Below are 15,451 nucleotides of genomic sequence, written 5' to 3' on the forward strand. Positions count from 1 at the left end.
TCAAAAATGCAACATTTTCACTCACGACTGCATGGAATGCAGTCACGAATGCCTGTAACTGTTTTAAGAGTGTGGCAAAAGTTATGGCCGAACGTGATGTTTGCAGATCTACAATCTGATCAAAATGAAGATTTTGGAGGATTTCACATAAAGCTGAAAGCAACTAAAGTGAAATAACTGATGGAAACTTAAATTATGTATGGAAGAAAACCCTCTATGCAAACTTAATGCTGATGATATAGAAGAGTGGATACACATTGAAGATGATGTTGAAGTTGCAGCAACTTTCACTGATCAAGAAATTATTCAAAGCATTATAACTCCTGATAAAATAGAAGAGAATTATTCAGAAGAATCTGGTGAAGAAAATAACAAAGTTGAAGAAGAAAAAATATCTTGGGCTACTGCAGAAAAGTCCGTTGAAACGGTTATTAAATTTATGGAACAGAACCATAGCTTCAGTCTTCAAGATGTCATGCATGCGCACATGGTGCATAATAATTTTATCACAAAGAAATTACAAAGTTGCAAACAAGATGATATACGAAAGTATTTAAAGAAAGCAAGAAGTATCATGCAGTGCAGCAGATAGAGTAGAAGCTGTAAGTGTTCCATCCACAAGCAGTGCAACAGATGCAACAGAAATCGCAGAAAAGAACAAATAAATATTTGTTTGTTTTTCGAACTTTGTATTTTATATGAAAATATTTCGTTAATTAACTAAAACAAATAATTAATTTATATAAAATATGTATCTTCTGCTTTCATTTATATACCGTATTTTTCTTTCACATTGTTCATTTTTAAACACCATTTCAAGCATTACACGTTTTTTTTTTTTTTTTTTTTGTGGTGAAAATTTTTATTCACATCTTTGTCAGGTGTTGACTTTATTTTTCTTTAAAACTGCTCGTTTCAATACATGAAGCATGCTTTATTTGCTAATGAATAAACTGTCAAAATTTGCCTGGTCATCTCTTCTTCATTCCATCTTAAATTTGAATTTTAAAAGTACTGCCTGAGAATCCGGATTGACCCAGTCCCCAAGCAGTCCGGATTTTCAGACTTTTACTGTGTAATGATATTTCATGTTTCATGGGTTTGAAGATAAATACAGAACAGCACCTCTACAGAATGCTTATCTATATTTATTTATAACTGGATGGTAAATTAGCCATTTTGGTCTTTCACTTAATGTATTTTAAATTATCAGGTACATAATCCTTCTGTAGCACTCTTAATTCTTAATTTGGCTCCCACAACAAATCTCTTCATTGTTTTACTATGTATTTGCATCTTTCAGGGCATACCCATTATATGAGAAACTGAAAATTCACAAAAAATACAATTTATCAAAAAAACACAGTTGATAGTAATAACTGTTTATTTTTACCCTGCAGCCTGTTATATACAATTCACCAAGAAGACAAAAAAATAAATTTTATCGAAATGCATAATAATTATATAAATATTCTTCACATTCACTGATGACAATACATTGCTATCACACAATATTTCAAAGGCATTTCAACATATATTGGAGAAATAAAAGCTAAAGCTGGCAACATCAGCATTGATATTTTACTTTTGCTTTAATCCATTTTGCTGAACAAGTTCTAAATCTTCCATGCCGATGTTGGCTATTATGGAACTGAAAGGGGCACCCATGGCAGTGCCATGCGCTTGTTAGTAGACTGAATCCTCAAAGGTGAAGATGCTGCTTGATAAGCATAGGTTGAGGAGCAGATACACCTGAACCCCCTGTACCTATTTACAACGTGGTGCAGATACGTTGACGATATTTTCAAAGAAATACCACGTGGCTCTGAAACAGCATTACTAGAATACCTTAAATTCCGTGTCTAATTTCATACAGTTTACTCTAGAGTTAGAAGTCAACAAGGCGCTCCCATTCCTGGATGTCTTAGTGCAACGCGTAGGCCCACGTCTAGAGACTTCGGTATACCGTAAACCTATATGGTGCGGACAATTTACAAACTACCATCTGGCCATGCACCCAGTCATCTCAACAGCACCGCCCACACCCTATTCTCCAGGGCTTGGAGCCATTCCAGCACTGATGCAATCAGATGCAACGATATTTCCCTTGTGAGGACAGACCTGACCAAATGTGGATATCCATCCCATGTGCTAGACAGATGCCTATTACAAGCACAAGAACTCGCATCCCACCCAAGACCCCCGAACCAAGACAGTATGCAATCCGCCTACTACATTCTCTACTATCCAGGCGTGTCAGGTCAGATCTCAAAAATCCTCAGAAATTACAACATCAAATGTGTACAGTTACCCTACAGAAACCTACGGTTCGCTTGTCTCCAGTGTGAAGACCCCTGCCACACCTCTCTTACGCAGCAATGTAATATACCACATCACCTGCAGAGACTGTGACAGCTGCTACATAGGTGAGACATCAAGACATCTTCAAGATCGCCTTACGGAGCATGACAGAGCAATCCAGCTTGCCGAAACTGACCAGTCCGCGGTCGCAGAGTACTGCTGGACCACCAACCACGATCTCGATCCCAAAAATGACTTCAAAATAGTGGACCACTCACGACACTTTTGCCACTGCGCATGGCTAGTCACTTAATATATTGAAAAATACGAAGGCCATAAACCGCTGCAAAGGCATGAGAGTGCACCCCATCCTGGAGACAACCATTTTACACTTCGACAAATGCTGGAGTAAAACAGCGCATGTCCGTGCGACAACAATAGGAAACCAGCTTGAATAATGTGACTTCACTCTCAGCTCACTGCATGCATAACTATATCAGTTGTATTCAAATTTCAATCTATTCGTTGATAAAGAGACTCGTCAGCCTCGAAAGCTTCTGTATCTTATTATATTGTATTTATTGTGTTATTAAATACATTCACTGAATTATACTGTATTTTTCTTAACCACGGATCCCAGTACTCCAGGCCCTTTCGTGATAACACTGCCTTAAACTCTGTACCACTGTGACAACCCAACACCTCATGAAGTTGTCAGAATATATTAATAAGCTTCTCTAATAAAACAAACTCATAATACTAAAATAAATAATTAATATCTACCAAATTCCTGTCATTACATGTCATACAATCTGTAACATAGCACCTATTAATGTCTGTGGTGTAATATCTATCTATATTGGCTTTTGAACTATGTAACTACTCATTTTGCAATCACTTATCATGTAGCATAGCTTTTTGTAAATTTATCTTCCTAAAACCTGTCTCTTGCTTACATGTCACTATTAATTAACACCTGACATTCTAGATGAAAGGTGCAAACCTGTCAGGTTTTCTATTTTTTTTTTTTTTTTTTTTGTGAAACTCCTGGCCAATCAGGCCATAAAGGATATGTTTAAAAGTACATTTATGTCTCAGCAAAAAAGACTATTTATTTATAAACAGTCATTTTTTGAGCAGCGTTCACCAAGGTTAATTTTGGGACTGTTGTTCCTGATGTTTGTAAACGAAAGTTATTACACAACAGCAATTATATTTGACAGATATAACTGCAGTAATCTCCTCACTGCTAAAATTGCACAGATTCACTGTGGAAAAAAGGGTATATCTTTTTTCCACAGTGAATCTGTGTAAAAAAGGGTTTGGGTGAAATTACTTTTCTTGCATCTGATCTGATGCCACAAACTGCAAGGTTCAGCTTGACCTGGTTTACCTAGACCCATCTGCAATTGATGCTGTTCACCCAAACAGTCAGTCGGCTGACTAGTGACAACTGAGGTTTAACACTGTTGAATTACAAGGTACTGCATATGGATAACAGAATAACATACCATTTAGATGATATCATATTCAAGGTTGTGGAAAATGAAATTGAAGTTCTTGGGCAGTTCGGACAGGTTACTAGGAAAGCTAATGGGGTTCGGTCAATGATGTACAAAAATTTGGCCAGCAGGGACAAGGTGGTGATTATCCCATTGTGTAAGGCCACATCTTGAATTCTGCATCATTTTAAGAAGGAGGTGGATCTCTTGGAACAGGTGCCCCTCAACAGCTATAGAAACCAGATTAGCCAAGGACACAGAAGGGTGCTATTAACAGAAAAGATTTTAGAAAAGTACTCAGTTCTGCAAACTGCAGCATTTGGAAACTAGGCACCTGAGAGGGGGGACCTCATTGAAATAATTACGGCTTTAAATGGACTGAATAAACTAAATGCTGATAGTATCCTTAATCTTTCTTAGACAACACACATAAGGGAACATAAATTTAAAACAAAAAAGGATGGTTGCAGGACAGATGTGCAAAAATTTGTTTTCTGCCAAAGAGTAATGATTGTTGGCATCTGGTATCGTGGAAGTGGATAGTTTGAATAAACTGAAGGAAGCACTAGATTACACTGGTCAAAAAAATTAAACCTTCTCCGTAGCCGAATGGTCAAGAGCGGGAGTGCAGTAGCACACGCTCTTTGAGTAGACCGGGGTTCAAGCCCCTGACTGCTGAATACGGTCGATCTGCCAACCCGCACTGGACCAGCGTGGCAGATTATGGTCCATTTCCCTCAGCATCAATTGTTGAGGAGGCTTCCATCCTGCAGTGGGTTGACAATGGCTGCACTTTACCTTTTTTTTTTTACATTTCCTCTTTTCAAAGAGCTAAACACTTTTCTAAACTGCTTTTGCATGCTGATTTCAAATATCTTCTAATTTTTCCTAGCATCTGTAGTTTTTATCAGTACAAGTTAATTAAGATGATTTGTAATGTAATTACAAAACACGAGACTGGTTACAATTACATTTTTATCACTTTTACAGTTTTATATGCATTTTATATGCATAGTTAAAAAAATACCATATACTATTGTAAAAAAGATAGGTACAATTGAAAAATATTGTGTGGATGATTTTCTTTAGTACACTTTGCCCAGAATGCCATAGTACAACATTCTGCAGTAGTCTGCAAACATACATTCATTCTAGAAACTTTGATAGTGATTTCCATTGACTTAATATCTTCATGGAATTTTTCCTCCTGCTCATCACTCACTAAGCTAATTCACTCCATATGTGAATGCAAGAAATGAAGTTTCCGAAACATACGACATCCCCTTTCTTTATGTGCATCAAGCAATTTCTGAACCATCTTTGTATACAGGAGATGTGGGGTTAGCCAACAGTTTCCACAAAAGCATCTGAAAGCCTGCCATTGCTTTTGGTTCTAATACATCGAGGCATATTTCAAACCTTTCATCCTGCAGAAACTCAATGATCTGGGACCTCAGAATGATTCTTTCTTTCACTTCGGTTCCACAAAGTGAAAGAGGAAATTTTTCACTTGAAGTAATGAAATCCTCTCAAATTGATTAGTTTTTTTCAATTCAGAATTTTAAAAAAAACTTGGCCCAATGAAAAATTTTGCTTTCAAAAAACTTCATTAGACCACATTTAACATGAGGAAGAGAAAGGAAAATCTTCACTAGATCCACTAATGGAACATATCACACAGTACTCATTCCTTGATGGCTCATATGTGCTTTTTTGAGTCCAGTCATGTGTGATATAATAGTAAATGCAATAAAAGTTTTGTAAACCCTCCTTAAATGCCATGAATATACCAATAACTTTGAAATTACCAGAAATTCCACTGACTGCTGTCTTGAACTGGTTTGAGTAGGGTCTTCATGTTATAAAAGTCTCCTTTAGGAAATGGGGATGGACGATTAAGTTCCTGTTATGTTAGAAAACAGCTTTTGAACTTCACTGCGAGGAATTGATGAAGAGGCGTCATTCAGATATAATGTGTACTTGTGGCAATTCACTAAAAACTCCACTACTATTATGGCAATAGCAGAGCACACCATTTACGGTAAGGAATGTTACAAAATTTGGTTTCCTTTTAAAAAGTGAGACACTGATGTTATGAACATAACTATGTTTTTTTGCTTTAGTCTGAAGGCAAGATGTTTGTAGAGGGCTACATCTTTAACAAGGTCATTCAACTCAGCTCTGGTAAACAGCTCTGGCTCTGATGATTCCTTGTCAGGTGTATACTCAGGATTGGACTTCTTTAGGTCTCCAATAATTACCACTACATTGCATTCCATTTAGTCTTCTAAAGAATCTTGTCTATGCTGAGAAGGTACTGGAACTGACATACTGTTGTGAGGGATTTGTTTCACTGCTAAATCCAGGTACAGATAAACAATCTTTAGCATTAGCAAGGGCACATGATGCAAGAAAGCAAGCTTATATAGCATCAGCCAAAAAAAAAAAAAAAAAACCCTTATTTCACCCATCCCCTCGCTCCAAATTTTTGTCAAGTTCTGCCTTGAATCTATTTAAGCTATCAACTTCTACAACGACAGATGGAAGTTTCTTCCAGCAATCAACCACCCGCTGGCTAAAGGCAAACTTCCGTACATCTAACCTACAACTGTCTTTCCTCAATTTGAATTTATGCCCTCTCAGGCGATCATTCTGAGCAAGAGGCAGAATCCCATCAGCATTGAGCATGATCAAACCATTCAAGGCCTTATACACCTCAATCAGATCACCTCACAGGTGCCTAGTCTCCAGACACTGTAATTTGCAAAACTTAAGCCCTTCTTCGTAAGAGCAACCCTTTGTTCTATTCACTAATCTTGTTGCCCTTCTCTGTACTTGTTCCAACAGCTCTACATCCTTGTTAAAATGAGGCCCCCAGACCTGTATACAGTACTCAAGGTGTGGCCTAACCATTGCCTTATATAAGGGGATGATCACATCCTTATCCGTGCTAGAAAAATTCCTATATATCACTGACAAGCCACCATGAGCTACTCTTGCAGAACGCCTGCACTGCTCAGAAAACTTCATATCTGCCTGCACAATTACCCTCAGGTCCTTTTCATTCTCTACCACTGTCAGTGTGGTACCAAAGAGTTGATCCATTACTCTGGGATTACTACTTCTCATATGTAAATGTAGTACTTTACATTCGTCAAAGTTAAACTTCATTTGCCACCTCTCAGCCCATCTGCTCAACTTTTCTAGATCCTGCTGCAGCAGTGTGCTGTCATTAGTGTCATTAAAACCCTGCCAACCTTCGTATCGTCTGCAAACTTGGACATTAAGTCTGATATACCATCATCAATATTATTTATAAATACAGAAAACAACAATGAACCCGGAGGGACTCTACTAATAACATTAGTCCACAATGAGCAGTGTCCATTGATTACCACTCTCTGTCTTCTCCCACTCAACCATCCCTTTATCCATAGCAGCAATTTGCCTCCAATGCCAGACTGCTCCAATTTTTACAACAGTCTTCCATGTGCAGCAGTATTAAAGGCCTCTCTAAGATCCAAATATATGATATCAAAGTTATTCTTTGCATCCAGTTCCTTTGTGACTACATCATAGTATCCAATCAAATTAGTCAGACAAGACTTTCCCTTAACAAACCCATGCTGTGTCCGAGCTATAACTGAAGTCTTGTCTAGATGATCCTGCAATGCTTCTTTAACCAGTGCCTCCATTAATTTCCCTGGAACAGAAGTTAAACTAACAGGTCTGTAATTACCTGTGTCTCCCTTTGATCCTCCTTTGTAGATTGGGGTCACATTTGCACATCTCCAGTGCACAGGTACCTCCCCTGAGTCCAGGGAAGCTCTCATAATTATGGCTAAGAGTTTGCTTATTTCCTTTGCCACCTCCTTTAATATAACTGGATAGATTCCATCCACCCCAGGTGCCTTTCTTGTGTTTATCTTCAACAATTTCTCCTCCACTTTACTCTCAGTTATTACAAGATTATCGAGCTTACTGTCAGAGTTGAATACACCTCTGGCATTCGCCTCCCTGAATAACTCCTCATGTGTAAATATAGATGCAAAATATTCATTTAGTTTGTTAGCTACCTGAGCAGGATCATCAACAGTTGAACCATCGATATCAAGTGGACCAATCTGATTCATCCCCTTTCTTCTAGAGTTTACATAAGTAAAGAACTCTTTGCTGTTTTTCTTTGCATCCTTTTTTGCCAAAAGATTTCTTGTAATCTGCCTTCGCCTACCTAACCTCCTTTGTAATTTGGTTACAGACCAGCTTATATCTATCATAGGCTTCTGTGTCACATGTTAATTTATATGTATCCCATGCATTTTTCTTCTCTGTCACATGTCTAATTAGTTCATCTGACATCCATTTAGGCCTAAATCTTGAACAATATTTCTTAGTTGGTATGAAAAGCCAATAGCTTCCAAGATTAATTCTTTGAATGCTTCCCATTTTGAATTTGCTGTTGGTAACGTCATCAGTTGGTCCCATGGTATAGAATTTAAATACTGTCTCAGACCTTTATGAAATAATTCACCTTTATGAAAGCAAAAACCCTTCCCTTTGCCCTTGATGGTAGTTACCTCTTTGAGTAAATCCCACTTCAGCACACTGTGATCACTGTTTCCTAGTGGTTTCTTTATCTGATGATTCTTGATGCATGAAGAATCACTACTGATAATCAGATCAAGAGTATTACTCCCTCTAGTTGCCTCCCAAACATGCTGCTGTACAAAACGATCATCCAATAAATCCACAAAAGCCTTGCTAGTGTGTGTGAGTGACCAACCCGCAAATTCTAGTCAATCTCTGAGAAATTAAAATCGCCCATTATAAGACACTCTGATTTACTGGCCCACTCTATTTCTCTGCACAATTGCTCATTATACTCATCAGATTCATTTGGCCTCTAACACACCTACTCTCATTTTTCTTTCTCAGTGCTTATATCACACCAAACAGACTCAACATTGCATTGTCCATCAATATCAATTGGATGCACTTTCTTAGATTTTATGTGTTTCTTAACTAACAGCATAACTCCTCCTCCCTTTCTGTCCTGTCTGTACACATTGTACTTCCCAAATTCCAGTTCTGCACTGCTTATGTCTGTGTGACACCATGTCTCTGATATCCTAACAATATCTGCCTTTGATGTCTTGACTAGCACTTCAAGTTAATTGAATTTATTAACTTTACTCCTAGTTCTTATTCATTGCTGAGAATTCAGTGAGATTCACATTAAAAAAGTAACACTCACCATCATGATATTTTGGTTCCTTTCATATCATGGGTACAGCAGACTTTTTCCTTTTGTTCAACCAGTCATATAATTCATTTGAACAAGTGGTACAAATAATGTTGGTGCCCACACCTTATTTTGATCACCTAGAGGACAGCCAAGATAAACTAGAAAATTTTCTGAATCATCTGCTGTGTGACATTGTGATTTAGTTAAGAAAGAGACACACATACAGAATTTGTTGGGGTGATTTCTACACTTTTTAGGCATGATGGTGAATATGTCAGTAATTCACCAGATCTTACTTGAAACAATTTAATATCAAATAATTAATATATATTCAAATAATTAAATAAATAAGAATATATAAACAATAATAATAAAAATATAATAATTACAATCATGTACGAAGGAGTTTGTTTATGCATGGATAATGCATACACATTATTTCTACTACAAAGATAGTTTTAATGCATCTTTTTTAATTACAGTCAGTTCTGCTTTAATGCGGTAGATGTGTTCCTTAAAATCTTCGCATTATAGCAACGGAATGCTATAATGCGAAGAAACATTAAAAACAACAGGAAAAAATAGGGATGGGGGCAGAGTACTCAAAAAAAAAAAGTTAGAAACCGAATAAAATTGTTAATACAGGTTTAAATTTCTGAATCAATAAATTTTTTATATAATTAAATAAATTAAATATTTATTTGTTTATTAAATATCAAATAATATTTATTATTTGTTCAAATAAATAAATATTACAGTAAATATAGCACTTTATTTTGACAAGATATCTTGTATTGGTCGGAGACAATGTATGCTTACGTACATAGCTTAATTAATACTGTAATATATACATACTAATTGATATTTCTGTTCACTGAATTTTTTTTTTTGGACCTGCAAATTTAAAACAGTAAAAAAGATAAGCAATCAATAATGATGAACACGGTACGCACAAATTGCACAAGTGAGATACAGAGTAACAAGTTTATGAAGCTTAAAAAATAGGAATGAAGAGAAGATTCTGAAAATTTATTTGTTTTTTATATGATTGGAGATTTCATGGAAGGGGAAACACATTTCACCATAATGTAAAAACCCCAGAATTCCAGCTACCAGTATTATTGCAAATGCAATAAGATTGAGTTTAGTACCTGTTTATAATTAGACTGCACTAACTGAAAAGCCCAATAAACCAGGAACTGCAAATTGTTTTTAATGTTTTATGGTAGTGACCTCCAGAAATGTACTCCTCTGCCTCACGAAATTTCTGTTCGAACAGAAAAATATGAGCTCCTGAGAACATGAGTCAGCCTACAGTATCACCTATTATCTTGTGAATACAGTGAACGACAACAGTGTGTCTCTGACCAATACAACTGCAGTAAATGGGAAATATAGCTGTCACACATTTGACTTTTTTGATGTGAAAACATATGGCAGCACTAGAGTAAAATCGATTGGTAACAAAGAAAGCTGACTATTTAGAAATGATGCAAATGATGTCACTTCCTAAATGGCACTAACGATGCTAACTCAGTCACTAACGTTGATTCGGTAGGGTAAGTAGTTGATTCAGTAGAGTAAGATCATACTAAGATACGGAAATGATGTCACTTCGTAAAGGCTGCTAACTCAGTCGCTAATGTTGATTTGGTAGAGTAAGCGGCGGGTAGTAATATTATGCAAGAATAAAAGCTTTGAAGCCACCGAAGAAGCCTCTCGTGTTGAAAAGGAACAAGTTCAAAAACATGGAGAACGAAAAAATGAAGACTAATAATAAAATCTGCTGATTTTATTAAAGAATATTCTTTCACACAAGACCATTTCATTGCTTAAAATTTAAATGGCCTTGATTCAAGAATGCAACAATAAAACAATCACTTCAACAAACAATAACTTCTTGCAGTAGTTTTTGATTATGATGTCATACTAGTCTACAAATGGATTTTGCCAACTACTGAATTGTAAAAACACCTGTAAGAGTATTTCGAAGATGGCTAAAAATCCAGCTGAGGGAAATCGAGAAGTATGCAAAAATAAAAGCTTCAAAGCCACCGAAGAAGCTTCCCATGTCAACAAAAGAACGAGTTCAAAAACATAGAGAATGAAAAAAAATGAAGAGTAATAAAATCTGCTTCTCAAGATTTTGATCAACATCAACCTTCTACATCGACTTCTCATCAAGAAGCTGAACTATTGACATCACAAAATTATATTCAAGAACTTCCTGAAGATTTTGATCCGGAAGATTTGAGTTTAAATGAATTACCTGACAATTTTCAATTGATTTCTGAACCGGCTAGATAGAGTATACTGCAACAAACCAGCTTTGATTGCATCATACAAAAAGAAACAAAATCATATTTCAGCTCCTTCAGCCTATGCAAGAATAAAAGCTTCAAAACTACTGAAGAAGCTTCCCATGACGATGCTCCAGCTTCTTGATGAGAAATCGATTTAGAAGCCATACCGATCGCAAGAAGAAGTACGAGTGTTTTGTTGAATAACAACAGAATGATCTCGGCTACACAAAATCATTTTCCACTAATACCGGCTTGTGCTATTACCATCCATAAATCTCAGGGAGGTACTTTCAATTCCGTAGTTTATGAATACGAGAAAAATCACGAATAACAACTAGTTTATGTTGCATTATCTCGAGTTACCGATATCGATGATCTTTACATTATTGCTGCAAATGGAGAAAACAAATTTTATCAACATCCATTGAAATACAGTGGAAATACTGAGAAATACAACATCCATTCTTGCACTTCAAGCTGAAATGACCAGGTTGTTGAGTAATCCTCTATTTATCATGCAAGATACTTTATATGAGTTCATCAGTAAAAGACAAGATCTTTCCATTCTAACATTAAATTGTCAAAGTTCACGTGCTCACAGTGATGATCTCACTGATGCAGTTACACAACAATCCAATTTACTCCTACTTTCTGAAACGTGGATAAATAACAAAGAAGTAAGCATACCCAACTCCAACTGTGTCGTTCAATTCAAACAAGAAGAAATCAACAAGCTGGTGGTGTAGCAGTTTATCATAAGAGAAAAAAATTGTATTCATATTGTTACTTCTCATATGGAAGTGATTTATCGACAAACTGTTGGCAAATCAGTGGGCGTTAGACCTGTTGGAGACATTTGTGCAGCTGAATGCCTTTTTCCTGATGGTCAAACGATACTGTTGGTAGTCATTTACATTTCACTTAACCAAAAGATCAAACACATCATTGAATTCATCTATTTCTTTCTTTTGGCTTTCTTTTACTTCCTTACATGATTGAAGGAGCTGCACAGCTACAACAATTTTCTCACAAGAAATGTGACAGAATACCAGTGGTACTTAGTGGAGATTCCAACTTTAATTTTTCAGATACTCAATCTAAACCTTTGACTGATTTCTTAGAAAATAAATTTGGACTAATGTTAAATACTCCTAGATCTGTATCGACTACTAATCATGGAACTATAATTGATGCTGTGTTTCAAAGACATTTACACTCTTTACAATCTCAAGTGTATGTATTATATTTTAGTTATCACAAACCCATTGTAAGTAAATTACCCACTGAACATGTATTGCAATCTCAAATTCATGAAACTGTCGAAAAAAAATAAATGCTTTAAAATATTAAACATGTTTGGATTCTTTTCATACTAAACCCCTTTAACCTTGTCCAAGCCAAGGATGTTTTCACATAAAATAAAATATCTTTCGTGCATACAGGGTACACACAGTGTATTTTTTAAGCTTCGTAATCTTGTATGTATTGCTGCGCAGGTCACTACATTCAGCTTGGTGCCGGGTTTTGCATTCACATGGTGTTACTCGCAGACAAAATCGCACATGAGTCAATGCGAAAATCGCATTGTAGCAAATTCGTGTTTTGAAAATGCATGTTATAACAGAACTGACTGTAGATCTCATATTGTGAATACCTTCACAACGAGTTGCCATGGTATTGCACTACCTCGAATAAGTAATGCTTCACCTATGGAGAAGACTATTGTTACTTATTCTCGGCAAATATCACCACCTGACAGCACTATTTCAAGGCTTTTTGGCCCCCCTCTTCGATGGGTGGGTGGGTGGGTAGGTAGGTAGGTACCCTGTTGTTGCAATAGTAACAATCCAGTTATGAAGTATAACTCCACAATATAATTCATAACTGGGTTGTCATTAATGCAACAACAGAGTACTTATACCGAAGAGGGGCCAAAAAGCCTTGAAACGGTGCCGTCTGGGTGGTGGTTTTGGCCGAGAATAAGTAACAATAATCTTCTCCACAGGTGAAGCGTTACTTGTTCAAGGTAGTGCAATACCATGGTAACTCGTGAAGGCATTCACAATATGAGTAAAACGATGCATTAAAGCTACCTTGGTAATAGAAATGGTGTGTGCATTACCCATGCATAAACAAACTTCTTCATACTCTTAGGCATTTAGCCAAGAAATATCTTTTACATTCAAGGCATGCAAGTGGTAATAATCATTCTTATCACAAAAATTAGGCATGCCAGAGGTAAACTGAAAACATATTTGAAATCAACATCCAAAGATCTAGGTCACCCACTCTTCCCCCCCCCCCAATATTTGTTAAGGAGATGGGCAGTTGAGGCGTATAGCATGTTTTTTTTTTTTTTTTTCCCGGCTATGCTTTATAAGCTTGCCTCCTTGCTACTTCTAATACTAATAATATAAAGTGCAATGTATGTTATAAATAAAGAGTGCATCCTCTCCCTTTATTGGCTGAATCAACCCTAAAAGGGAGGAGTAAAATGAAAGAGGTAGTATGTTCTTGCTCACAGAAGATTTGGTTTGGTTTCATTTTTTATGGCACATGGATAACATAGACCATAATGAGCAAAGTCCAGAGGAGATAATTATAAACTGAAGGAGAATACCAACACACTAGATTCGGTGTTCGGTGAGTACCCTAGCTAATGGACAATTGACCATGATCATCAGAATTAATCAAGATCAAGGATAACTGAAGTTGAAAGCAGAAGGAAATTTAAGAAATAAGGCAGATAGGAATTGATAAGAAAAGTGAACCGCAACAAAGAGCAGCTTGGCTTTCTTTTATCATTTCGTCATATTAATAAAATATTAATAGCTGCCTGCTAAAATAACGGCCAGATTTGCTGAGGTTTATCCATTTTTAATTGTTTGGGAAAAAGATAAATATTCAAAAACCTGTGGAACTTGTTCACTCGTGAAAACATTATATTGTTTATATTATGGAGCTTTGTTTGCATACAGGATGGCTATGTTGGAAAATAGCGGCCAGTAATTTATCTTTTTTTTTTTTTTTTTTTTGCGATGAAGATAAAAGATAATCTCATAAACAAAAAGAAACTGGAAAGCTTTTAATTTTTCCAAGTTTAATTAATAAAGAATATCCAATATCATATTGCAGGGCTGTCTGATTCCAGCTTCTTTAGAAATTGGCATTACATGATTTAATGCTAGTAAGTAAACAGCATAATGGGCTGTTCCAGAAGACGTTTAGTATGCATTCCCCCCCTTCCACCTAGCAACTACCTTTTGGCAATAGCAAATACACTAACTAATTAGCCAGAGTTCTTTAGTTAATTTTCTGATTATTTCACTTTGTTTGCATACAGGATGGCTATGTTGGAAAATAGCGGCCAGTAATTTATCTTTTTTTTTTTTTTTTTTTTTTTTTTCAAATAAAGAATATCCAATATCATACTGCAGAGTTCTTTAGTTAATTTTCTGATTATTTCACTTAAAATTACCAATTATTAAGAGCCAGTTTTAGATGTACCTGCATAAAGCCTAAGTTATTACTTAGGCTTTATGCATGTACAAATTTTGAACTATAATTTTATGTAATGTATTTCGTTGTGAAATGATCTGGTCTGAAGAAAACAAAACAATTTCTATTATTAATAAATCTGTTGAAGGATATCATGTTAAGAAATATTTTTGATTTGTATACTTTATTATTTTCAGCAATTTTAAAAAAAATGAATTAGGCTTAGTTATGTCTCCTCTGTCTGATGAATAATATATTACACCACCCACTAGATATACCAAATGCACAACTTGAATGACAAGGTTAGCAGAAAGCAGTGAGAGACCTACATCATAGAGTATGACCAACAACAAGAAAGAAGATGTTTTTTTTTTTTGTTTTTTTTTTTTTAGGAGCATCAGCAACTAAGGCAATATTGCTCCGGGATATGCGGTGGTCATTCCCTGACCTTTCCGCATCCTGCATATTTGGTGGTGACGGGCTCGAACCCCAGTCTAATCAAGAAGCGTGTGCTATGCACTGCTGCTTCTTCCCACCTGGCTACGGAGGTGCCCACAACAAGAAAGCAACGAATGATGATATGATATCTGTAACCAGTCGGG

The 15,451-nt window shown here is 36.1% G+C and overlaps 1 protein-coding gene across 1 annotated transcript in view; it reads right to left on the reverse strand.

Annotated features, from left to right (window-relative positions):
- Det (baculoviral IAP repeat containing deterin) overlaps window positions 1-15,451 on the reverse strand; it is a 113,330-nt gene that overhangs the window by 62,575 nt on the left and 35,304 nt on the right. The gene's annotated exons all lie outside the window — the stretch shown is intronic.

Source organism: Mastigoproctus giganteus, chromosome 7, assembly GCF_048544385.1.
Source record: "Mastigoproctus giganteus isolate SK-2022 chromosome 7, ASM4854438v1, whole genome shotgun sequence".
Classification (NCBI taxonomy): Eukaryota; Metazoa; Arthropoda; class Arachnida; order Uropygi; family Thelyphonidae; genus Mastigoproctus; species Mastigoproctus giganteus.